The sequence below is a fragment of the Haemorhous mexicanus genome, chromosome 2, assembly GCF_027477595.1.
Source record: "Haemorhous mexicanus isolate bHaeMex1 chromosome 2, bHaeMex1.pri, whole genome shotgun sequence".
Classification (NCBI taxonomy): Eukaryota; Metazoa; Chordata; class Aves; order Passeriformes; family Fringillidae; genus Haemorhous; species Haemorhous mexicanus.
In genome coordinates, this window is record NC_082342.1 from 92,234,402 (window position 1) to 92,259,633 (window position 25,232).

At 41.5% G+C, this 25,232-nt stretch overlaps 1 protein-coding gene across 6 annotated transcripts in view; it reads left to right on the plus strand.

The window, feature by feature from the left end:
• The window catches only part of NPAS2 (neuronal PAS domain protein 2), a 104,700-nt gene that overhangs the window by 10,179 nt on the left and 69,289 nt on the right, over window positions 1–25,232 (plus strand). The gene's annotated exons all lie outside the window — the stretch shown is intronic.

A 25,232-nucleotide genomic window follows, 5' to 3' on the forward strand; every position in this document is an offset into this window, starting at 1 on the left:
CACAAAACCCAGCTAATTTCAGACTGTCTCTGAAACATCAGAGCTAGACATTTCACTTACAGTGAAAGAAAATATTATTTTCAAGCCCCTAGAATTATTTTAAAAATGGCAAAGATATATTTGGGAACTATCATACTTTTGGGTACCAGCAGCTGTATATCCTTATGCAAAAGTGGATTTGGCTGAAAGACCAATTCATAAATATTGTGTTTGAAGATTGCAGCAAACTTTCATATTTTCAAGACATAATGTAAAATGTGCAACATTTTTTTCTTCGCTTCAAGAAGTTTGAGTTTAAACAGCTTGGTCTGAATAATGGCCAGCAAACAAAAGTATCCATGGCTTCTTGAATCATGGGGGCTGGAGACTATTCTGTCTGTGGGAGCAGAAAGGTCAGCCTGCTGTGGTCAGCTTGAACACCCTCCTGCATACTGCCAAACTGTGAAGTGGCTTGGCAGCGGAAAATGCCAATAAATAACTTGACACTGGCACTCCATGACTTCACATCTTGTGGTCTGTGAGCTTCCAGGCAAGCAACAGCCTGCTCCTAGCTGCATTGCTTGGAGAAACCAAGGGAGTCGGGGGAACGTCTCATTTTTCTGCTGGAAAGTGAATCTATTTTTTTTCTTTTTTTGTAGTCCTCCTCTGCCTTGATCTGCTGTTTGGGGAAGTGAGGGGTGTAGTGGGGGAGGTAAGACTTATCTTTGATCTGATGGCTCCTTTCGTTCTGGGCTGCTCTCCAGGAAAAACTTTTTCCCCCTTTGGGATATAGTGCTTTTCATGGCAGAGGCTCTGCAAACAGGAGTGCTGTGGAAGATCCTGAGTTTGCCTGACATGCATTTGACATTTTCGCACGAATTCAGCAGAGCAGCTTTATTCAGGTAAACACTTAAGCACATGCTTTTCATTACTCAGAATTTCATCTGAGTTTCTTTCCTGAATATGGAAAGACTTAAGCACATATTTAGGGGCTGAACAGGTCTCCAGTCTGACTCATGTATAGAGCAGCAAGGATGGGTTGGATGGAAAGGGAGCAGTCATCGCGGTAGCACAGCGGCTGTGAAGTAAGATGTACTGTCTGAAAATCAGAATGCTACAAAGGGGCCTTGTTCTTTTTGTCTGTGTATGTTCTCAAGAGGAGCAGGCCTGAACTTTCTGCTTTTGTCTACCCATTTGTTCCTCTGTTTCTCCTTGTTTTGAATTACTCTGCATATGGCTTGGATGATGTGATGTAGGTTTATAATTAGAATTTTTTGGTTGCTCTGCAACCTCATGTTTGTCAGTTTTAAGATTCACCCATCTGGCACCCCATGAAGAGGACAGTGTTCTTTTGCAGAATACTTTTGGCTATCTGCATGTGAAGATGGTGCTGTATGCTAAGTCCTCTGAGGATTTCTCACGTTGCATCAGCCACAGAAGGTTTCTGAAATTTATTAAGTATTTGTCAGCAGTAAACACATACCCAAACCTTTGGCTCTTTCTAGCTACTTCATTCATGAAAAATGTTTTTTCACAGTTTTGTGTGCAAAACTTAAGTGACTCAGGCACTGATGTAACCTTTCTCACTTCTTTTGAGGATCTGAATTATGAATCTAGATTAATGTTTTGCAACACGGAGAAGGAAAGAGAAAGGCACTGCAGAGACAGCTCAGAAATGGTTGTGGAGGAACATTGTTTTGGTGAGCCAGATCTTGTCTGTTCTTAAACATCTTTGCAGATACTAGCACATGTAAGGGCACAGTGATAACTTCCTCTAACAGATACGTGTTATGTGCAGGTACTTTACTGGCAAAACGAAACTCTTTCCCTGAGCAGAATGAGCTATGCCAGCAAAAGAATGCTTCAGGGGAGCATAGTATAGTTGGCAGAAAAATGTTTCCAGCATAGGGTCTGTTGAAGGTTCCTTTCACATTCCTCACTGACAGTGTCCCCCAAAATTGGAAATACAGACTACACCTGAATAGAATATGGATAATGGGTTTGAAAACCTCAACTGATGAATAGCCTTAATTGTTGCATTTCTTCTTGCATGTTGACTTGAGCGTGACTATAGTAGAAGTCGCTTGTTTTGCGGGAATTATATTGTAGGAAGTGTCTCACTTCAGGCCAGCCCTTTTTTTTGCATTTTATTCTGGAGTTAATAATGTTTTAGAAGTTTCTTCCTAGTCTTGTTTCATAGCTAGTCTGCAGGTTTCTTTTGGAGAAATAGATTTGATGTGAATCTCCTCTCACTCTGCCAAAGCATGACACCTCTTGCAAACCATTGTCTTAAAGAGCAAAGCAGTAACTGGGAGTCATAAGATGTTTCTCCATGAACTCAGGCAGCACTGGCCGTATAGTGTATTTTTCCATTTAAGACTGATTTCCCATTGCTTCCTCAAATCTTACCCATTTTGGCTAAACCCATAATTGCAAGACTGCTTTTATCCATTGTATTGAATTTGCATGGAAAGGTTGTAGGGAAGGCTGTAGGTGTGCATTTTCTGAGAAACTGCTAGAAACTTCCCTGATGTCTCACAGAGCCAATGCCAAGTGGCTCCAAGACAGAGCCACTGCTGGCCAAGACCAAGCCATTTAGCAAAGGTATTAATGATTTTGGGATAACATACATAAGAAGGAAAAAAACAGTTATGGCCAGGAGTAACTGTGGCCAGAGAAGAGAGGAATGAAAATAAATGAGAGAAACAGCTCTCCAGATGCCAGACACCAAGGGTGGTGAAGAAGGAGAGGAAGAAGGTGCTTCAGGAGCTGAGATTCTCCTGCAGGCTGTGTTGAAGACCATGGTGAAGCAGCTGTGCCCCTGCAGTTCTTGGATGTCCACAGGGAGCAGATACCACCTGTAGCCTCTGAAGGATTGCATGTCACAGCAGGTGGATGCCCAAAAGAGGCTGTGACCCCATGGGAAGCCCACACAGGAGCAGGCTTCTGGCAGGACCTGGAGAGAGGAGCCCACAGTGGAGCAGGTTTGCTGGCAGGACTTGTGACCCCCATGGGGAACTCACACTGGAGCAGTCCATTCCTGAAGGCCTGCACCCTGTGGTAAAGGGACCCTCACTGGAGTGGTTAGTGAGGAACTGACCCCTGTGGGAAGGATTCCAGTTGGAGTCCTCCATGAACTGTCTCTGGTGGGAGGGACTCCACACTGGAGCAGGGGAGGGACTCTTTTCCCTGAGGGGGAAGCAGTGGCAGAAGCAAAATGTGATGAACTAACTGCAGCCCCCATTCCCTGTCTCCCCATGCCACTGCTGGGTAGGAGTTAAGAGAGTCAGAAATAAAATTAAGCCTGGAAAGGAGGGGGTGGTGGCAGGAAGGTGGCGTTAAGATTTGTTTTACTTCTCATGATCCTACTCTGATTTGATTAGCAATAAATTCAAATAATTTCCCCAAGCTGTGTCTTTTGCCCCAGACAGTAACTCATGGGTGATCTCCAGTCTCTCTCTCCATCTTCAACTCTTGAACCTTTCATTACATTTTGTGTCTGCTATCCAGCTGAGGAGGGGAGTAATAGAGTAGCTTTGGTGAGCACCTGGCATCCAGCCAGGGTCAAACCACCCCATCCATGTACAGCTCTGCTGCTACTGCAAAGGATGGTGCTGCCTTACTCCCAACTCTGGACACCAGTGTGTCAAAGCAGAAAGCTGATCTTGCTGAAATTTAGCCTTTTCTTCATGTGGATGGGTTGTCAGCTGTTGCATTTTCCTTTAGCTGGATTACTGTGTAGCCGCACAAGTTGCAGAGGTGAGAGGAAGACAAAGGATCTCCTTTGGAACCAGTGTGGGTTTAAGCCACTTTAGAGTAACTGCTGAACTTTTTACATTTCTGGATGAGAGGAGAAGTGGGGCTTGAGGGGAGCTGAGTGAAGAAATGGAGGCAAGGCAGAGACTCAATTTGTACAGGTCAGGCAAGGACATGATGCACTGGGGTGAAAAATGGACCAGCAGAAGTGGGAACAGTGAGCATGGATGGAGTTGGAAATGATGACCGGTAGGAGAAGGAACGTGGATGAGGAGCAAGGGAGACAAAGAAATTTCAGCTGTAACCCAGTGAGTAATGGCAGTGAGGAAAAAGAAGAGATGGAAAAGAAGCCCTTAGTACAAGCTTGGCTAAGGAGGGAGTGGTGTGATCTGCTGAAAAGTGAGGATGTCATGAAGGGAGCAAGCATGGAGCTGAGCCTGGAAAAGGGAGATCGGGTGGCAACATGGGAGGAAGAGGTTAGAGGAGGAGGGTCTTTGCACTGAGAAGTCTGAAAGTGGTGTTTTTAGGAAGTACCTGGGACTTGGACAGCCCGAAATAGAGATGAGCATGTGCTCATCCTGCAGTGTATAACTGGGGTCAGGAGGAGTCTGAGGTACAGAAGGAGGCATCAAGCTGACGGTCAGGAAGGACAGGCAGAAAAAGCTGGCCCAAGTGGGCTTCTGGGAGAGCATCCCAGTGCTGGCAAATGTGGTGCCCCTCTGTGGTGCCTCAAAGCCCAGCAGGAGAGCCATCTTTTCCCTACCTCTTACTGCAGCCCATTGTCCCTTCCTGCAGCAGGACCCTGTGACCACTCTGGCTGATGCAGCTCGTTAGATGTAATGAGTGGAAGGCTGCTGATATTTTGGAAATATCACAACAATGCCAAATAGTGAGGTTTTCCATTTTTTTAAAGACCAAGCAAAGTCACACACTCACAAAAACTGCCTTGAATGCTAACTGCTATGGATGCAAAGCTGAGCACTCAGAAATTAAGAAATAGTATAATTAAGTCTGCCTGTGTAATTTTGATTTACTCCCTTCCTGTATATTCATTGTTATGCAGTACTTAATGGTTTAGTAATTACAAAAATCAAATAATTTTTTTGTTTAGTTGTTGCTGGTCACTGTAAGTCAGCTTAATTCACTGGCAGTTCACAATCAGTTCACTAAGTCACTTCACAACTACTGGCATAAGCTGGGATGGGCAGGGGAAGGATGAGAGCACTTCTGTGCCAGCAGTGCTAGCTTAGCCTGGCCAAAACCAATACTCAAATACTCAAACATTACTCTCGATGTAGTTGGGTAAAAGCTTCAGTTTTATTAAACATTGGCCAATTCAGGCAGATTTTTAAATGAGGATATCCTTGTTGCAAAGAGCACACACACCTGCAAAGCAAAGACTTAACTTTTCTCATGAATATATAATCTCTATTTCTTAACTCTTCTGGCTGAAAATAGGAATCATCAAAATTCCCAGGCAGACACCAGACTGCAGAATTTCAACCCAAGTGGTTTAATCATGGAAATGTTCTGTATAACCAAGTGTGGTGGTTTCTTCTAAGATTATTGAAACTGGAAGAACTAGGCAAGGCTTCCTGGCAGGCTGTGTCCCCACACTGCTCCCTAGAAAAGGCAGAAGCTCAGAGAGCTCCAATGAGGCTAGCCCTATATAAAATCCATATTTCCTGCACACCTTCTTGCTTGTTTTCAGGTGTTTCTACTGCTAGAAAACACTGGGTTTGGTATGTTTAAATCATCTTCTTGAGATTTTAAGTTATACATTTTATCTGGTGTAAGTAATCAATAAAGATTTTTCCTTACTAATAAGTACTAACTTTTATGACTACCTTGGTCATGCAATTTTCATTTTAAAGGACTGTGCACCATTTTTGTATCTTAGAAAATATCAGTTGCTCAAGTTCAGAATTATAAAAAGCTATAACAGTTCTTTCTGATACAAATTATTTCAAGATTGTCAGTATGTAAGCAAACTCTTGAGATCAAACAGATTTTCTAATTAGTTTTTTGATCTTCTAATTACATCTTTTAGAAGCAGATTGACAGGCATTAATGGCAGTTTTAATGTATATTTATAATTTATCTACAAAACCTTGTGTAGAAGTACTTTCATTGTCTGTCTGGATACTCCTTAAGCTAAGGAAACGCTTAAGGAGTATCCAGACAGACTTTAAGAATCTTATAATATCTTGCTTGCTGAGCTAGAATTACATGTTTTGTAATATACCTTTGACTAAGCAAGGTATTAAAACTTGTGCTTAAGTTTGAAGCTATTTTTATTGCTAAAGTGACTTGATTGCCCTCATAAATCAATGTCTTCAAGAGAGTAATAGGTCTTGTTTCTATCGTATATTTTTACACTCCAAGCCTATATGTATGCAAAGTAGCATTCTTTAGTTGTGAGCTCTTTAAGAACAAAGCTTTACACCTTTCTGCTGTGCAAGGCTGGAAAACTCTGAAAAGTAGAATAATGTAAACAGTAAGAATAAAAACCTTTGTGATGTCCATATGTCACATCCTGTCAGATTGATGCATTGACTTGCCAGATTACAGGTTTCAGTCAGCAAAAAGCAAAGCAATGTGGTGAACAAAAGTTTGACCTGGTTTTCCATGTAATTAAAATAGTAGATTTAAACTGATGGAAGGCAGTGGACTTGGCTGAAAAAATTGACAGCAAATCAGTTACCTGTTAGATAACTCTTCAGGAGAGAGTAATTCTTTCATTTATCTTGGTGTTTGGAGACCAAAAGCTCACCCATGGACTTCTGAGGGATCCAGTTACCATCTGAAGTCCATCTATAATGGCTGCAATAAATACAGTGTTGTCATGGTAATACAGTGATCAAAGTCTGAGGCAAAAACTCTAGCATTTCTATGGTTCATAGTGTAAGATGAAAGAAAGACTTGACAAGAAATAAGACTGATTTTTTTTTGTTTGTTTGTTTGTTTTTTTTCCTCTGGACTCGCTTCAGCAGGTCGATGACCTTTATATGTTGGAGGTCCCAGAGATGAGGTCAATATTCCAGAGCCCAGTAGAGGGACATAATTGCCTCCTTTGACCTGCTAGTCACACTTCTTTTGGTGCAGCCTAGGATATGGATGACTTTCAGGGCAGTAAGCACACAAATCCTTCTCCTCAGGGCTGTTCTTAATCCATTCTATGCCCAGCCTATGTTTGTGTTTGGGATTGCCTTACCCTGGTGCAGGACCTTGCATATGGCCTTGTTGAACTTCATGAGACTTGCACAGACCCACCTCTCAAGCCTGTCCAGGTGGTTTCCCTTCCCTCCAGTGTGTCAGCTGCACCACACACCTTGGCATTTTTGGCAGACTTATGGAAGGTGCACTGAGTGCCACTGCAAAGATGTTGAACAGCACTGGTCCCAGTACTGACCCCCGGGGAATGCTGTTTGTCCACTTTCTCAGCTGGCTGTTGCCCTCAAAGCTTTCAGTGCAACCATTTAGCCACTTCCTTATCCACTGAGTGGTTGATTTATCTTATCCGTGTCTGTCCAGTGCAGGGACGAAGCCATTGTGCTGGACAGTGTCAAACGCTTTGCACAAGCCCATGTAGGTGTCAGCTGCTCTTCCCTCATCCACCACTGCTGTAACACTCTTGTAGAAGGCGACCAAATTAATCAGGCACAATTTACCATGTTGGCTTATCAGTCACCTCCTTATTTTCTATGTGCCTTTGCATAGTGAGACTGACTGGCCTGTAGTTCCCTGAGTTTTTTTTTTCTTTTTAAAACATGGGAACCTTCCCAGAAAGATACTCTGAATTTTAATTTAAAATTAAACTATTTCAATTTAACAGTGTAATCTTGCGTAGGTTTTCTGATATTGTTAGTACTCAGAAGGAATAATGCTGTCATTGTTGCCTGGGAAATGTGATAGTCTTCTTTCACAATACAATTTCTAGTTTTCATGGCAAAATTGACACAAACTCACCCAACTGAATCATAAAATCATTGAATCACCAAGGTTGGAAGAGACCGACAAGGTCATCCAGTCCAACTGCTCACCTGGCACTATCACTGGTACCCCTAAACCACTAACCCACATCACCCAGCACCAGATCCACACACCTGTTAGACATCTCCAGCAATGGTGACTCCGCCACCTCCCTGGGCAGCCAATTCCAATGTCTGACAACACACACAGTGAGGGTTTTTCTTTTTTTTAATATCTAATCTGAATATCCCCTGTGTCAGCTTAAGACTGTTTCCTCTGGTCCTCTCACTAAAGGCACAGCAGAAGAGATCGGCGCCCACCTCACTACATCTCCTTTCAGGCAGTTGTAGAGAGTGATGATGTTCCCCCTGAACCTCCTCTTCTTGAGCCTAAACAAGCACAAAATCGGGCCTCTCTGCAAGGCCATGCAGGGAGGTTGCTATGATCAACTGAGAGGATTCATAGTGACATTCATACTGACAACTGGAAGATGAGGTTTCACAATAGACTACAACTTAAGTCCACTCTACCACCACAAGTGCACTTTGGTGGTGGAGGACCCAGTCCCATTCATGAATGCCAGATTTCCCTTCCCTGTTCCCTGCTCCTAGCTGGGCACTTCTGCCATTTGCCTTTGCTGTCCTACCTAATGAGGCTTCTGAAGAAGTCCTGTCAGCTTTTGCTATCAGAAAATAAAAGAAAAAAGTAAAGGGTGGCTGTTTGTTTATTGGGGATTTTTTGCCAAATTACAGAATTTAGTGAGCTCACAGAAGGAACATGGACCAGCAATAAAGATAAGCAGTGCAGGAGAAGCAGGACAATCAACCACATCTGTTTGGTGGCCATAAACCAACTTGGCTGGCCCATTCTTCATGGCTTTGAGCATTCAAGATGTAGAGCCTGAACTGCCTCCTCCCCTAGCAGGCAAAATGCGTGTCCCCACGGAAGCTCAGGATAAAAGGGAGGCATGAAATCCTACCTTCTGCCTTTTCAGTGCCTTAGTGAGGGCTGTGCTTAGGGCCATCTGTAAGGCAGGAATTTAAAGCCACAGTCCAGTATGCATTTATGCAACAAATCTTCCTCCCCCCGGGGTATTAGTCCTACAGAATATTACCCAGCTCAGATCACTTCAGAGGAATCGTCTCCTTTGCCAGCATGCTCACAGTGTGTTTCTAGCCCCAGTCCAATATTACTTGCTCACAGTGAATACCTCATTATTCCAAAGCAGTGTCCTTCACTTCAGTGGTGTAGCCTAATGGCGTATGCCCATAAATCCAAATAGATCAAGCTGTGCAAGCTTTAGTCCCAGTGAAAGGAGATGACTCACCTGATGAAGTGCTCACTAGTCAAAGCAAAAGTGGCACAAAGGGAATCTGAAGTGTCAAAGTAGTCTTTTGTCAACAGGAACAGATTCTGACCCTCTTAATCACACTGAGTGTATCTTACAAGCAGTCCCATGAACAAACTGAGACTACTTGTAGAGTGATAAAGTAGCTCTCCTAGGAGAAAGGACACTGAATTCCAGCTCTAGGTCATTAAACTTGTGTTAAAGTCTCAGTCCATTTCGTTGGTGTCTCATGGTTAATGTTCCATGACAGCCCTTTAATACAGAAGAAAACAGCTTAATCTGAGAGCGCCCTCCTGGCGCGTTATAAATTTCATTGCTATTGACGAGACTATTGAAATTCCGATTACAGTAAAAGATGTGAAATGTCACACGGCATGGTGATGATCAAATGCTGAGCCCTCCTCTAGCTTACTTCCTGGACACTAGAGTATGCCCACAGCCCATTGCCCAAAACCCTTAGATAAAGGCATAAACATGGAGCGAAAGGTGAACAAAACGGGAAATGCAAAGGGGAAAAAGTGCAAAAATGAAAATGATAAATTGAAAGTTAACTTCCAAAGAGCTTGATTGTGTGAACAAAATTGATGAGAATGTGAAAACCTCCATGCAAGACTGAGGCAGCTTTCTTTTCTTTTTTTTTAACATAAGCAGTACAAAAAACTGAGTGCATGTGAGCCATCATGCGTAAAATCTGTATAAATACTGTGACGACTACTAATCTGGAGCCATTGCTGGATTTTTAAGACAATCCTTTCCAAAAAAGAACTGGTGACCTTAATATTTTATTCAATAGTTAGTATGTCAAAAAACAATTTAACTTTGCTGACAAATGATAAGGAGGTACTTATATTGCAGATATTAACTGCCTCATGCAGTTTTTAACCAAAACAATGTAAATAGAAAAGTAGTTTTGTCTGAGAAAGGACATTATGATATGCCCCAGAGGAATTAAAAGCCCAGGAAAGGAAATAGAAAAATCTAGAAAATGTAGAAACTACAATTTAATAGCATGTTTAAAACATATACTTATTTTAGAACATGGGCTCAATGTTTTCCTTTACTTGGGTTTTTAAGATGTACAAGTAAGAACCAGATGATGTACATTACTAAATCACAAAACGAAGATCGATAAACATATCTGCAAAACTTGCATTTTTCTTGGACTCCAGCCTGGCTAAAAAAAAAATAAATTAGAATAGAACAAAGAAATTAAAGTATTAAATGCACTTTTTTACCTCCAAATAGACTGTAAATCAAGCCTCAGGCAGCACTTAGCAGTATAGAATATCAAGCATCTAAAGGAAAGACCATTATATCTGAGTGGCAGTTACTGTTCTCATTTGTACTGCATACTGTAAATATACAGCAGTGAACACTAATGCTCTTTGGTTAGATTTTTAAAACACAAGGAATACTGAAGTCAAAGGGACATGCTCAGTCTGACAGTCTGATAATTTTTTAAGAATGAACTCAAAAGGATTTTAGAGACTCCTAACCCCTGAATCTTCTGCTCCTGAGTGTTTAATACATTATCTTTCTCCCCGTGTCTGACAGGTCCATACAAGCAGAGAACAATGCCAAGCCATGTGTCTGATAGCATAGTAAAATAAAGGGTCATTCTATAAACAAATTAAAGTTGTTGTTTGTTTTTTTAAATGACAAAGATGTCTTTATTTTTCTTCAGTTCATAGAATCATAGAATGGTTTCAGCTGGAAGGGACCTTCAGGATCACCTAGTTTCAACTGTATGCCATAAGCAGGGACACCTCCCTCTAGACCAGGTTGCTCAGAGCTCCATTCTCCTGTCCTTGAACATTGCCAAAGGATGAGGCATCCGCAGCTTCTTTGGGCAACCTGTTCCCATGTCTCACTACCGTTACAGCAAAGAATTTCTTTTGAACATTCAGTCCAAAGCTACCGTCTTTCTGTTAAAAGCCTACGGAATATCATCACTCCATGCCTATGTTGAAAAGTCCCATGCAGCTCTCTTGTCAGGCCCCTTCAGGCACAAGACAGCCATAAGGTCTCCCTGAAGCCTTCTTTTCTCCAAGCTGAACAATCCCATCTCAGTCATCCTGTCTTCATAGGAGAGGCGTGGAATGATCCAGCCCTATGATCATCTGGACTTGCTCCAAAAGGTCCACATGCATCTTATGTTGGGGGCTCCAGGCCTGGATGGAATACTCTCCTTTGGTGAGGTGTCACCAGAGGGGAGTTGAAGGAGAGAATCACCTCCCTCAACCTGCTGTTTAGACATGGTTGCCCTTGTACATTTTGCTACCTCTTCCTTACTGCTTTGTTACTCCTTGAAGGATTTGGTCCTTGAAGCTGCATGGTTTGGGTATTGATACACCAATGATTTTACTGGGGAAATAAGGACTATTTGGTCATGTTGTCTGCATGTGTGTCTGTGTATTTGTGTACAGATGTGTTTGTGTGTCTTGTGAACTTGCTGGCCTATTTGTCAAGTTTGAGAGAAAGATAGAGATCTTGAAATTGTTTAATTTCTTCAGCATTTATTACAATAGATACCTGTCCCTGCAGACACCAGAGAACCTACTCAAGAGCTTTCTGACAGTTTCACTGCTCAAAAAACTTCTTTTATTTTCTGCAAACACTTCCTTTTGAATCTGAATGCAGTGGAGGATTAAGTGTCTCACATCTGAAGTGACTTGGGCTTGGTTTAAAAAATAAACATTTTAGAAAGAAAAAATTGGCAACCAGGAAAGAAGTAGGAACTGATCAGAAATTGGGAAGAGTGGATGGTGTTAGGACCAAGTGTCTTGAAGTCATGGTGATAGCAGTTTTGGCAGATGAAGAATTATAGTAGTGGTTGTTCTGGAGAGATTTTTGTGCCTTGACTGCACACTTTGTCTCTTCTGGCCACAAAAAGAGAAATCACAAGTGAGAGGGGTTATTAATGAGAAATGCTTTATTACTTTCCTAGGGATAATAGATGATGTGAAAAAGCAATTGTCAGGGAAAGCCAGAATCACTCTGAATACTGCAGCATTTAGACCTTCTCTTGGCTAATTGCTATTCTAGAGACGTACAAAATAAAAAAAGCTAGTAGACATGGTGCTGTTGATTACATCAGTAGGATCCACTGATCTGAGCACTCATGTGCAGCCAGCTGGCTCCTCTTTGAACTTTCTGAGGCCAGCCTTGCCTGTGGCACGTGAGCTGGGTGCAACAAGAAAGGCAAACACCATGAAAAAGTGAGGGGATAAAGAGACTGCCTGCTGAGCACTGAGCTTGCTGCTCACAGGGCTGCCGATAAATATCACAGGTTTTATCTGGAAAGTCTGAGGTCTTCCCCATCATGAATTTGTAATTTTTCTCCTCCTCCACTCCTTAACATTTCAGAGCAAGCAGAAGCTGGCTACTCTGCTTGCCCTAGATGAGTCACTCCTCCAGATAAGCCTGACTGACTTCAAAACTGAAGTTACTCTGCATCGAGTTGAGACAGAAAAAAGCAGACTGCAAATGAGGAAATGCTCCTGCCAAATTCCAGTACCCATCACATAAAGTAATGCTATTTCATGTGTGAGGTGACGTGCTGTTTTGAACTGACTTCAGCTGATCGTAAAACAAAAATGATATTGTAATTGTCACATAAAGGCTCCTGACATAGCAGGGGAGAAGACTTCAATCTGTCACAACCTGTTCTCTTTGAGGAAGAAAAGGTGACTGAGAAAGTGTTATTTGGCACAGAACAGTGAATCAGAAGCAGAAATACAGTCTTCTTTCATTTTTTTGGATGCGTTTACACTTGCTAATAGGCCACTTGGTGCTCTTAAAAAACTCAACTATTCGCTTCTACCTGGCAGCAGACTGAGAATCTACATTCCTAGGAACGTGCCAGAAAAATATAACTTTTTCAGAACCAAAAGTTTCAGTCAAGTGTGCAATGCAGCAGTTTAAAACAGAGAATGTTTCACTGACCTGTGGACAGGATGCTCTCCACGTCCAATGCTGTGGCCAGGGAATTCCTGCATGGCTCTAAGGCAGGAAGATTGCCCTTGTGCTTTCCAATGCTTCCACTTCTGAAAGAACTCAGCCCACTTCTAGAAAACTTCTTAATGTGGAAACAAGGCTCAAGAAAGTTTCAAAGGTGGATATTCAGACTCTCAGACTTCAGTGGAATGCCTAGTTTATCATTAGGGAGGGTGGGGAGGAATGGGAGAATGTAAGCATAGAGAGAAATTGAACCTCCCTTCATAGGAGCCTCCTGAAGCTGAGCAGTACTGCTTTGTAGCAGTGCAATCAGGCAGTCACCTCACCAAAAAGGGGGTGAGCCAGGCCTTTTTCAAAGGAATTCTTTGATGAGTCAAAAACTGTCAAAAAACATTTGCTTGATATTTTTGTAGAGAAGAAAGAGAAATGTTCTATGTAAAAATATTGAAAAACTCTTTACTATTCTAATGAGCATAGCCATAACCAGACAACAGTCTATCATCCTGGAACAGAGGAACTTTTAGGACATAGTACTAAATGAATCTCTTCCATCTCTGCTTTTCCTTATCCTGACATGGGACACCTGATGGGTGTGCTAAATGGCCCACACCCAGCAGAGACTGAAATACCCTCATTATGCATATCTGATAGCACCCATTAGTGAACACAACCTCCTGGACCCAGTGCTGGTGGTAAAATGGGCTCATGTCAATAAGGAATACCAGTCTCAAAGCTGCCCTCAGGCCTTTACTCCACACAGGCCATCTTATTCTGCTTGGCTTTGGGGTAGAGAAAATGAAAACTGAGATTAACATTTGGGTTATTGCTAGCAATCACAAGGTCAGGAGAATTTAATTACTACTACAAGAGTTCACTGGGATCACTTTAATACTGGATAATGAGAGGAAAACCTGAGTTTGAAGCCCAGCTGTGGAGGAAAGGAGGAGACACTGGGCAACTTAAATGCAGTGCTTGTGAAGGAGATACTGTTATGTTTTAGCTGTGGGAATACTGAACAAGGAGAAATATTAATGGATTGCAGAAGAATGACCAGAAGGCCAGTGTGAAGTGAGCACTGATAGGATCAAAAGCTCTAAGGTGAAATTTGGCCCCATTGGGTTTGATGTAGGACAGGTAAGCAAGCTTGGGCATACACATGAAGTAGGGTTTTGGGAATGGGCAGTTCAGTTTGCTGGTGGATCCCGTACCTGTAGAGGGAGAGGCAGACAAGGCAGGAGTCAAACATCTTAAATTTGCTCTTCTAACTGTTACAAGTCTCAGGTGATAATTAAAGATATAATAAGGCTTAGGATGGTGGCTGCAGTTAATATCAGGCAGAAGTGAGCTGCTTGCTCTGCTGGGACAATCAGCAGGAATTGTTGGGTTGAACTGAGGGTTTGGGACATCTGCTGAGAGACAGATGCTTTGCTGAGTTTTACTGTCTTCATCTTGATTGGGGTTAAGGGAAATGAGATCTGAAGTGTTTAATCAATTTTTGGTCTAAGGCCCAGGGTGCTAGGATGGCAGCAGGTTTCCCCAAGGAGCTTAGAGAAGATTAGTTTTCATTTGAAGTTTGGAAGAACTGCAGAAACTGAAGCACCCCAGATTTGGAGCTAAAATGAATCCTCAGTCATTGTCTCATTCTTCTCCCAGCCCTACAGACCCAGTCAGATATGAGACTTTTATCAGTCTCATCTCTAAACCTAACTTGCACATCAAAAGAAGTTCACGTGCTCTTCCTCACAGTACAAATAACTACCTGCCCTTCAGCCCCAATTCCAGTCCAGTGACCTTGCAGAGGCAGTGCTATTAACACTCCTGAAGCTGCTGATTCCACTGCTCCGTCCTTTAAACCTAGCTCTAACACTAACCCTCATCCTTGGTATATTTTAGCAGCCTGTTTCTACTCCAGGGTTATGCACAAACCGTTTGCTCTGCTGGCATTTGTGCTCAGTCCAGTTCAGTGGGTTTCTTGAGACTTTCTGACATTGCTCATCATCATTCCCATCACAACATGGACACTTCTGCTGGACCAAGACAAAGAAGGTGCTTGCCCCAGCATCTGTGATGTGGAACCTCCAGCCAGAGGGGTTTTTTTATTAGTGAAATTGAGACAATGCCAGAAGACAGGCAAGAACCCTAAAGATCTTTGCTGTTGAACACATCACATGCAAATGTAACAAAGCATAGAAAGCTATAAGCTGCTTTACTTCTCAGATCATTGGTTGATGATCCCACTTTTTCATTTACTCAGAAGGAAAAAGTCACTGACCAGATGCTGTTCTTTTCAGCAGCAGAGACAGGGTGTCAAGAAATGGTCCTCTTTAAGGTTTCTTAAGGGGGTATCTTAGGGCCTGCTGCCTTAGATGGTATTATTCCCAAGCTACCTGCCTGCCAATTCTTGTTAGGTTCTACACAGACACAGCCAGTGCATGATAGGCCTTGGCACAATGTTTATATTTGGCAAGATCATGAAGCCATACTTGTGCTCGGGTCACTTTGTCCTGGTTTTTTATCTAAGCTTTTTCTTATCAACAGCACTTTCATTTCAGTAAGCTAATAATAGCCCTGGAAAAATTTGATGTATCAGCATAAAGGCATCCCATGGTTAAAAATTGAGTTTGGAAGTGTATGCTGCACAAGGGTGAGCAATGAGGAAGCTGATGTGTTGGCTCAGGCTAAGGGTTAGTCTTATGTTTGCTCAGGGAGGCTAGTAGTGAAGTTTTGCTGTTGTCCTTATCTGAATCATCAGTTAAGCTCTTTGAGATCCAGTGATTAACTCAGTTCTTTGGGTCCAAACTCTAGTTCTACACCAAGCCATTACACCCCAGACCAACATAACCTAAAGCACTTTATTCCCACTCAGCCCTACAGCTGATCACACTTTACTGTGTTTATGCTCATCTGAGCTTTATGATCTTCCTAGCAATAGCGCGTGCTTTTCATCCCCATCAGGCCTTAGCCCCAGTCTTAGCTCCAGCAAGAGTATTAAGAGACTTGAGCAAACTCAGGTCTTTCAGAAGTCATGAATACCAGCCTAGATCAAATCACAGCCTTTCAGTCTGGAGGAGCCAGCCAGAAACATTCAGCTCCAGCTTTTCCAAAGACAGAGACACCAGCTGATGCCATTCCTAAACTTGTATTAGTGTCCAGGTGGAGCAGCCTGTGCTGTCTTTGAGCCATGAACACCTAAGGCAGAACGATGCTTTGGAAGCACTCAACAGCAGAAATGAGCTTTGTTTATGGTATCAAACTTGTCCTTTCAAAATGCCAGTGCAAGGTGCATTTTAGTTTGCCTTTTTGCTATAGCCCAAGCACAGGCCCTGAAGAGCGTCCTGTCTTATCTTCTAGTTTTCTTTATGCAGAAGTACAGCATTAATTGCACATACAAGTCAAGAAATGCTTGTTAAAAAAGACTGCTCCTCTCAAAGCCTCATTGTAAAATGGACACCTCAAAAAACAGACATGTATGTCATGCTGTTGTTGGTATTTTGGCACTGCTTTTGAGAAAGCTGGAGTGCAGTAGTTTCGTCAAGGTCATGAGAGCTGTTCCGTTAGGATGATGCACATTTTCCTGGGCAAATAATCATAGTGCTATTTATCTCCAAGCTATATTTTCACAATAGAGTAGAATCAATGTATCTGATTCCAGTTCACATACATTCATTTTACTTACCAGTGGAAATTGATATTACTAGTCTTTGATAAGTACTTAAATTAATTCCTTCTAGACATTTCATTTAATGCCTTTCAGCTTGATGGAGTTTGATTAGCAGGACTAACTAAAGAGTACTGAAAAGAAAGTAAAACATTTTTAGGATTAGACATTTTTAGGATTTGAGACAGGTTTACACATTAGTATATTAAATCCATGCAGAGCAGCTGTTAAAAAGGGCTTCAGTTACTCCGTAATTAGAAACAAACCTTTGATAAGACAGTGTGTGCATCTCTAGACATGAGTTTCCCTGTGGATGGGAGAACAGCATCACTATGCACACCAAGCTGCCACAATTATTTTAAATAGCGCTGTGATGTCCCCTCTTCTAGAGAAGGTAGCATTCTCAGAGTAAGTGGTAATTTAAATGTGTTATTTTCCTTGGTTTGTTTAAGAGCCCTGTTCAGAGCAGCAGAGTTGCTTTCACTCAGCAGGTCCATATTGTTGCCTGAAGCCCGGGATCAAGCACCCACAGGTCTCCAGTCACACCAGGGAGGTCAGATGTGAAGCACCACTACTATATGATTTTACTTGGCTCTCTTACTATAAATTGTGGATCAATTTCTTACTAGAAATTGTTGGTGCCTCAGTGTCTCCTGCCATTTTGGGGAGAAGGGCCATGAAAGCTTTCTAATTGAAAGGCATGAACTGCTACCCCCAGCTGGTCTGACAGAATGGGAAACTTGAAGGAGCAGTTCATGTGTTACCCACATCACCTCCTGAATCAGGGTCTCAAGATGTGATTACCCAGTGTGGGGGAAGAGGCAACAGGTAATTTCAGAGTTTTTACTCCGGTGGACACTGCCTGCAAGTAGCTTATGAGTTATGTGCAAATGAAACACATCTAAGAAATTCTGGAATATTTAAGTATCTTCCCAAATGTTCTTACTTTTTATTGAAAAGGTCAGAAAATCTGAATTATTTCTTTAAAGAGAAGATGTATTCCAGTTTTCCATAAAAGCAATGTCCCAAAGATTTCTTTGAAAGATACACACAGTGTCTCTGATGTTGTTTTATTCCATGAAAATATGCCATTTTTCAGACAGAGAATGCTATATCACCTGTTTGTCAGTTTTCTCCTTAATTTATATTTCATTAATAATATTTTGCACTTGCATTTATTTAAATGTGCAAGGCCTAGATATGTGAAGATCTGGAAACAATTACTGAAATCTTCAATAAAAAAAATAATCTCTACTTTTCATTCTCTCCTCCTCTTCCCTTCACACTCTCTCCACCCCATTACCCCCCAATGCAAAGTAGGAAATACAAGCTTGGAAAACTTGGAAAAAACTTGAATTGAATGTATTTGAGAAATACCTTTTGTCAGAATAAGCAGGAAAACGCAGTGTTCATGTGCTGAAATGTCACCCTTCATAGTACTTTTCATGCAATAAAATATTTCCAGTTAAGCTACTATGAAGTCACTCTACTATGTTACCTGTGTGGATGTTTATTTTCCAAACATTTCTTGCAGGAGTATGGGTTTGTTCTGTGTGGCTTTGTGCATTATAGCCTTAAATCTGCTTACTTCCCATCTCTGAGTCTTATGGAATCTTCTTGTTAATCACTCAGTGATAGTGGCACCTTCCATTTCCATCTTTCTTGTTATTTAATTAGTCTTTTTACTGCTTTACAGATATGTCAAAGAGGAAGAAATGTCATTGTGTACATTACATCTGTGTCTTTAGTATTGGGCATTTTTGGTGCCATTCACAAACCAGGATTTTTTCCTTTTTCTTATATCTACATCTGGCAGTAGTGTATGTGCTAACAAAATTTGGCATAATAGAGTTTTTATTCTTAGAGAAGTAAATAAAAATTAGTTCTGAAGTGAAACTGCTGATACTTCAGTTTTCCCCTAAAGGGGAAAAAAAGGCAAAATCTGTTACATTTTATATTTACAGTCATTTCCAGAATATTTAAATCTCTGGGTAGACTACAGTTTTAGCAGAATTCAGTGAGATATCCTTGACTCAGGATGCAGGTGTAAAGTAAGTGTGAAATTAGGGAGGAAAGTTTGTGAACATGGTGTTGCTTCTGTCTTTCACTTGTTTACTCTTCCTTGTGCCGAGAACCAAAAAAATGAGAGTAGGAAAGGTCAGAGAGAGGAGATGAAGGAAGTGAGTCTCAGGGTTTCTTTAGCTTTCTTTGCTGCTCCAGGAAAAGCTTTTGCAATTCAAAGAGCACACATTCAAACAAAGAGGCAGACCAGCAGTTGAGCAAGCTTATTTCTCAGCCCTAAAAGGTGCTGTCACAGGTGTGTGTTGTGGGCTGTACGTGTCTTCATTTTAGGAAATAAGTAATGCCAAAGTGAAAGTTCCTATATTGGAGCAAAGGCCAACCTGCTTGTGTGCATGAGAAGAGGTGAATGGTGCTGTAGGGCTGGATATGCTTGTGGGAGTGCTTATTTGTACTGGGCAGTGGTGGCAGCCGTGCTGGATGGAGAAGAGGGAAATAAAGCACTTCCAGAAACATTTTGGTGTTGAAACTTTTTGCTCAATTGCTCAAGACAACATATTTCTAAAAACAACAAACCAAGACCAAACAGAAGATAATTGCATTTGTGCTACTTGAGTTAGTTTAATGCAGTACTGTGTTCTCCTAGGTGTGTATCTCTGCTATCTTGTGAAAACAAAATGGTTCTGTATCTGAGCTTTTTGTTGTGTTCCCTCTTTTCTGACTTGTCTCTTGAGAGTCATTCTCCTTAATCTTCTGAGGTGTGATGAATGCACATCAGCATTGCACAGCAGGCTAAAGAAAATTTAGTGATAAAGGGAAAATAACTGTTTTCTGTTCCACTTTTGTTCTGCAGGAACCCTAAATTAAACAAGCATAAAATCTGGGGGAGGTGGAAGAAAGTGGTAGAATGTTAAAGCACTTAGTCTCCTATTCCTTCTTCGGCTTTTTACTCTCCTGCTCTTTCTGTTAAGCACAAGTATCTCTCAGATTTGTTGCTTTCTGAGAAGAGTCATGTCTGCATTCGTAGCTAAGGAGCATCAAACTTGGCTTAATCAGAGTATTTTAGAGTAAGTGAAATGTTGCTTGGTCTCTGGTGCACAGCACAGCTTTCATTTAAACTAGAGGCTGACGTCCAGAAGAAACTCAGGCCATGCTGCTTCTGCCCTGGCTTCATTCTCTTCCTATGCCCTTGGTGGCTGGCATGAGAGCCACAGGCTGCCCTGAGGTCCAAGGGCTTTCTTGCTCACCATGCTGTGCCCCAGCCTTGTGCTGGCAAGTAGGTGCAACATCTGCACCCATGAATCACAAGCCTCAGAAAGCAGGGTGGGCAAAGAGGGCTTAGAATCTTTCCCTCTCTGTAGTCTTACAGTTTCCTTTAAAACTGCACAGTCCTCCACAATGGGACAAAATACCTCATTATTTCTCAGCTCTCCTGAGGCTGCATGTTCTAGGGATGCCATTTGCCACCCACATGACAGGAGAGAAGATACAGGCAGGGGACGCAGTGCTTGGATTAGCTATTGCAGCCACCAAAGTGGTAAAGTTGCTTGTGCATGCTTAAGTAATGACAATGCTGAGGGTAGTGGAGAAGAGTCCCCCAGGAACAGAACATGAACATTAATTATAGGGGGGAAAATATATTATTAACATCAGACTGCACACTACAGGAGATCCCAGTGTGACTATTAAAGGAAATTAATTACCACCTCTTTTTACCTTTCAGATCTACTCTTCTTTATAATGAGAATAATTCCTTCATTGTTACCACTAGTATTATCAACTGTAGGAGAATAATTCTTTCTTCATATTCCATTCACAGCTATTGTGCATCTCTGTGTTTTGAAAATAAAAACTTCCAGTGGAGGTATTGCATCCCCTTTAAGGGGAAATTCCCCAGGCTCAGCTCAGGCTGTGTAAAATGGGGCAGTATGCTAAAATACTCTTCCTCTGCACTGATTCTTGCGAAATAGTATTCTCTGTTTAAATTATTTTCCACGTAACCCACTACACTAAAATAGAGCAGCTAAGGAGATACTCTTTTTTAGACTACTCCAGCTTCACAACGCTTATTTCCAGATCCCCGTGTATTTTCCAAATACATCTTTTGTGAACTCACATGAGAAATTTTTTCTGGCAAAGTCAGAATTGAGGTCAAAACTGGACTAAAAGAAAGCTCATTACAACTTTAACATCTGTAATCCACCCTGAGGAGAGAAATGAATGCAGCGAGCAGGCCATGGATGCATTGTTTCCATTGTACTCTTGATTAACTTATAATTCACAAGTGAGGGACTGTGAAGGAGACTACTGACTGATGGAAGGTCACCAATTCCAAGAGGAAATAAATGATATATAGGCATCCCATTCATCACTTTATTTGTGTAACAGCATTTGGGACTCTGTCTCTGTAGAATAAAGCCCATTTAAAATCTTTTAATATTTTTGCAAAGGCAAGACCGGGGAGCTTGTGTAATCTCGGTGACAAAAGAACCGTATGTAGAATCCACATCATCCCAGGGCAGGAGGTGACTTTTTCCTTGAAGAGGGTGCTAATTCCCCAAATTCCTCATGATTGTCCTTGGATAGAGGCCAGTAATTTTCGTGATTTTTTCCATGCTGTGTGAAGATCTGCTGCCACCGTATTATTTCTACTGTAATAATAATTCTAAGCTTTGCTGTAATGTTCACCTTTGCATTACAAGGAGCACTCACTTCTCAGAAAATCCTTTATTATAGCTGTGTTTTTAATTAATGTCAGGTTCCCAAATTCAGGTATAATATGAAGATATGGCATCAGTTGATCACTTTCTTTGTAGAAAAGCAGATAGCCAAATATCTGCAAACATGCATCAAGCTACTGAAGCAGTATCTCCCTTTACCACATGGAAATGGAAGCAGTGAAACAGGAGCCTGGAAGCAGTAGGAAGAAGTCAGGATACTCCACTTGTAAAGGCTGTAGGGAGTTTGAGTCAAATAAGACAGAAAAACAGAAAGTGGGCGGTAATACAGACATCAGGGCCAGATGAAGAAAAGCCCTTTGCATATATATCCCTATTTTTCCTTCTGTTACATAATACTGTGGCAATAGGGCAGCTAGACATGAATGAAATACTTTATTTTCGCTGCAGATTATTGCAGAAATAATAAATGCTGTGCTGCACAGACTCAAATTGATGTATGTGATCTTCTGTGTTTTTGGTGGCTAATAGAATTGCTTTGGAGCAGGTCAGTGCACATTCACACTTTCAATTGCTTTGGACAAAAGCAAACTAAGTGTACCATGAAAAATGTCATCACGTAACATGGCATCAAAAAGATGATGTATGTCTTTACTGTGATATTTTTATTATGCCTCAGAGAAAATCCACTTTAATGCACAGCTGCAAAAAACCCCACTGGTCTTAGAGCAAAAAAGACACACACTAACCAGAATGGACTAGCATTTTCTGTCACATAAACTGGCAGAATTGCAAAAATGCATGAGATGGGACATAAGTCGCATCTTTCTGAGTGTTTTGGGGAGGATTTTAGTGGTAAATTTGAATTAATGAAGTCTTAATGCTGCATTTTGTTATAATGCCTGTTTGGAAGGACTGAAATGCTCGATAAAGAAACAAGGGAAAGCTATGGCATGTCTGCAGAATCTTAGGGTGTGGAGGAATCAAGGCACAATATTAACAAAAATTTTTAAACAGCGGAGGTCTTCTTTGTTCAGCCTACTATGCAACAAATATGACATTCAGTATGACCAAAAAAAATCTTTAGCCAAATTTCATCTCTGTTATATGTAGAGCATGCAGCATGATTGGAGCTGTCCTGAGTGGGCAAATTCTCACCCAAACCACAACTCCAGTTAGCAGGAAACCTCTTCATAAAAGAGGCAGCTGCTGTACTTGGTCATTCTAGCTCCATTTCAGTGACTCTGTGTGTAGTGCTAGATCACAATTCCAGGTCAGCTTTACAGAGCTTTTGCTCCACACATTTCAAAGGACTTACTGTTGTTTCTCACCGATGTGAGTAAGAGCAGTGACTGGCCTCATTTCTCTGTCCCAGCTGACGTGCTGGAGGATGCCAGTTGGCAAACGGTGTTTCCCTGAACCACACCTGAATGGGGATGGCTGCAGGAAGAGGCTGTTCTCACCCAGGGTGTGAGCGGGCAGGCGGGCAGGTTCATGCACCACAGAGAGGGCCAAAGTCCAGGCTGAGCCCAAGGTAATAGGTTTGATAGTTTAGGAACAAGGAAACAGCGGATACCTTTGAATGCACGTTAAGAGCAACCAGGTCAAAGACTTGGTTTGTGGTATTTAGGTTTTGAGAGACACAAGAAGCAGCAGCCTGTCTTCTGGCACATGGCGCAAAGCTTTGGTCTCCATTTGAACATCTCTTTGGGCTGACAACCTGTGATCCTTCTTTCAGATGTGTAGTGTTACTTTTTTTCCTTCCTGTGGTTTCCACATGGCAGCAGCTGCTTCGGTCTGCAGTTTAGTTCTTCAGGAGTAGTCTAGAGGAGGAAAAGTGTCTATATCTGTGAAAGGGATAGTACAGGAGGTCAGAGAACATCTGTTTCCCAGGGAGCCTTCTTAATGTACTTCAGCACTGACCCAAAGGTACATTGCAATCCATGACAGTCAGTGCAATTCCTAGCAATACCTGGATTTTCTTTCAAGGTTTCTTACCCAGCTTTGCCCAGTCTGTTATTGCTTGTCTGTACAATCGAAAATCATCCTAGCAGCCAACACAATATAGTTGAAAGCTAGCTATGAATTTAGAAGCTGTGCTAGCAGTTCAGAAATTTATTATCTTTTTTTTCTGGGTAATGGGCAAGTTAGAACCTTTCGATATTTCAGCAAAAGAGCAGCAGAAAATACCCCTGAGGACAAGCTGTCTAAGCTCTGATCCTGTATCTGAAGTCCAGTACCAATGTTTTCTCTCAAGAACAAAGTAATTCATTCAGCTAAAAGAGAGTGAGATTGACTTTGAAAATTAAAATCAATGCTTTAATTCAATACACATACAATTACCAGCTGTCAAATGGCATGTAATGCACTTTTACTGAAAAAAACAACGACACAAAAGACGAGAAAGGAGGCTTTGACAAATGTTAGGATTCTCATAATGATGTTTTTTGTGTGGTTTTGAAAGCAAGACTGCAAAGTTAAGCGCTGTAGATGATAGGGCATTATGCAGAGGGCGTAAAAGGACCAATGGTGTTTTTCAGAACACATATCACTGCTCTCTGTAATGCTCTGTTGTCACAAATACATGGTGATTAGCTATTTATCAGCGTGAAAGCACATCATAAAACATTCCACATATCATTGAGTTTCTAATAATCTGTGTCACTGTGAAGATTAATACATTAAGTCAGTCCACAAACTTCATGAAATACATTCCTCTGCCAAGATTTGTGTTGGGTTTGGCAAATGAAGGATGAAACACTGATGAAAGGGGAACTACTTTTGTTGACTAGTCTGTGAAATAACACATTTGTTTTTTCACTCTTTGACACGGTTTTGAGGGGATAATAAGGGTGCCCCTGGTAGTGCTGTCGGCTTCTGAAATACTTCACCTGCCTACTCTGCTACTAAGTTCTCAGACTGTTTTTTGCTGTGACTTACCTATATTGAACCCCTGCAGACCTTTTTGCTGTGTGAGGGCATGCTAAAGACCAGCACTGCATATCAAGGTCCATATTTTCAATTGTGGATGTCAAGACATCAGCACTTAAATCTGTATTTACCCATTGGACTAACTACCCTCCCAAGCATCCACACGTCCTTCAGCTCCAGATTTATCACTGCCTCTATTGTCACATGTACTTTCCCAGAACTCCACTGTGTCTAAGGATACCCTGAAAATCATGTTTTATCTAAAAGACAACCAATATAATTACTGTTTCTGAAAACAAACAAAATAAGAAACGAATCGGCCTTAACATTGCAAAAGGGGAATTGTCTCAAATCACAGAAGAACTCTGAAAATCCATCCACATATTAAGATGACTAAATATACTGCCATCACTAGCTTAACACCATGTGTTTGAAAATGTTGCCCTCAGCCCACTCAGTACATGATTTGGAATTAGATGAATGATGAATCCAAAGGAAATACAACTTTCTCAGGTTAGAGTGTGACTGATGACTCCTATCTCCAGTTCAGGGGGGAAGGTGGAAGTTCATTTAGATTGATTTATTAATGTTTTTTCAAGACTCAGTAATATACTTGATAATTAATGGCACAAAAGTATGGGTTCAGCTGAAAACCTTCATAAATTAAAAGCATTTAATTTAATAGTAATTTAGAGGATTTTGCAAAGTGCCAGAGCAAGATAACTGCATTTGCAGAGGAAGCAAGATTGAGAGAATTGTCTCCTGGACTGATGCAAGTAATGCATCTTTATAGCCACTGGGGTCAGAATTCAGTAGCAGTATTACAATCCTTCAGATCAACATTTCCATGAAGAGAGAGAAACTGTATCAGGAAAAATACTCTCTCGCATTTCACTCCTTGCTCTTTAGCTGCCTAGAAATTTACTGTGTGCTT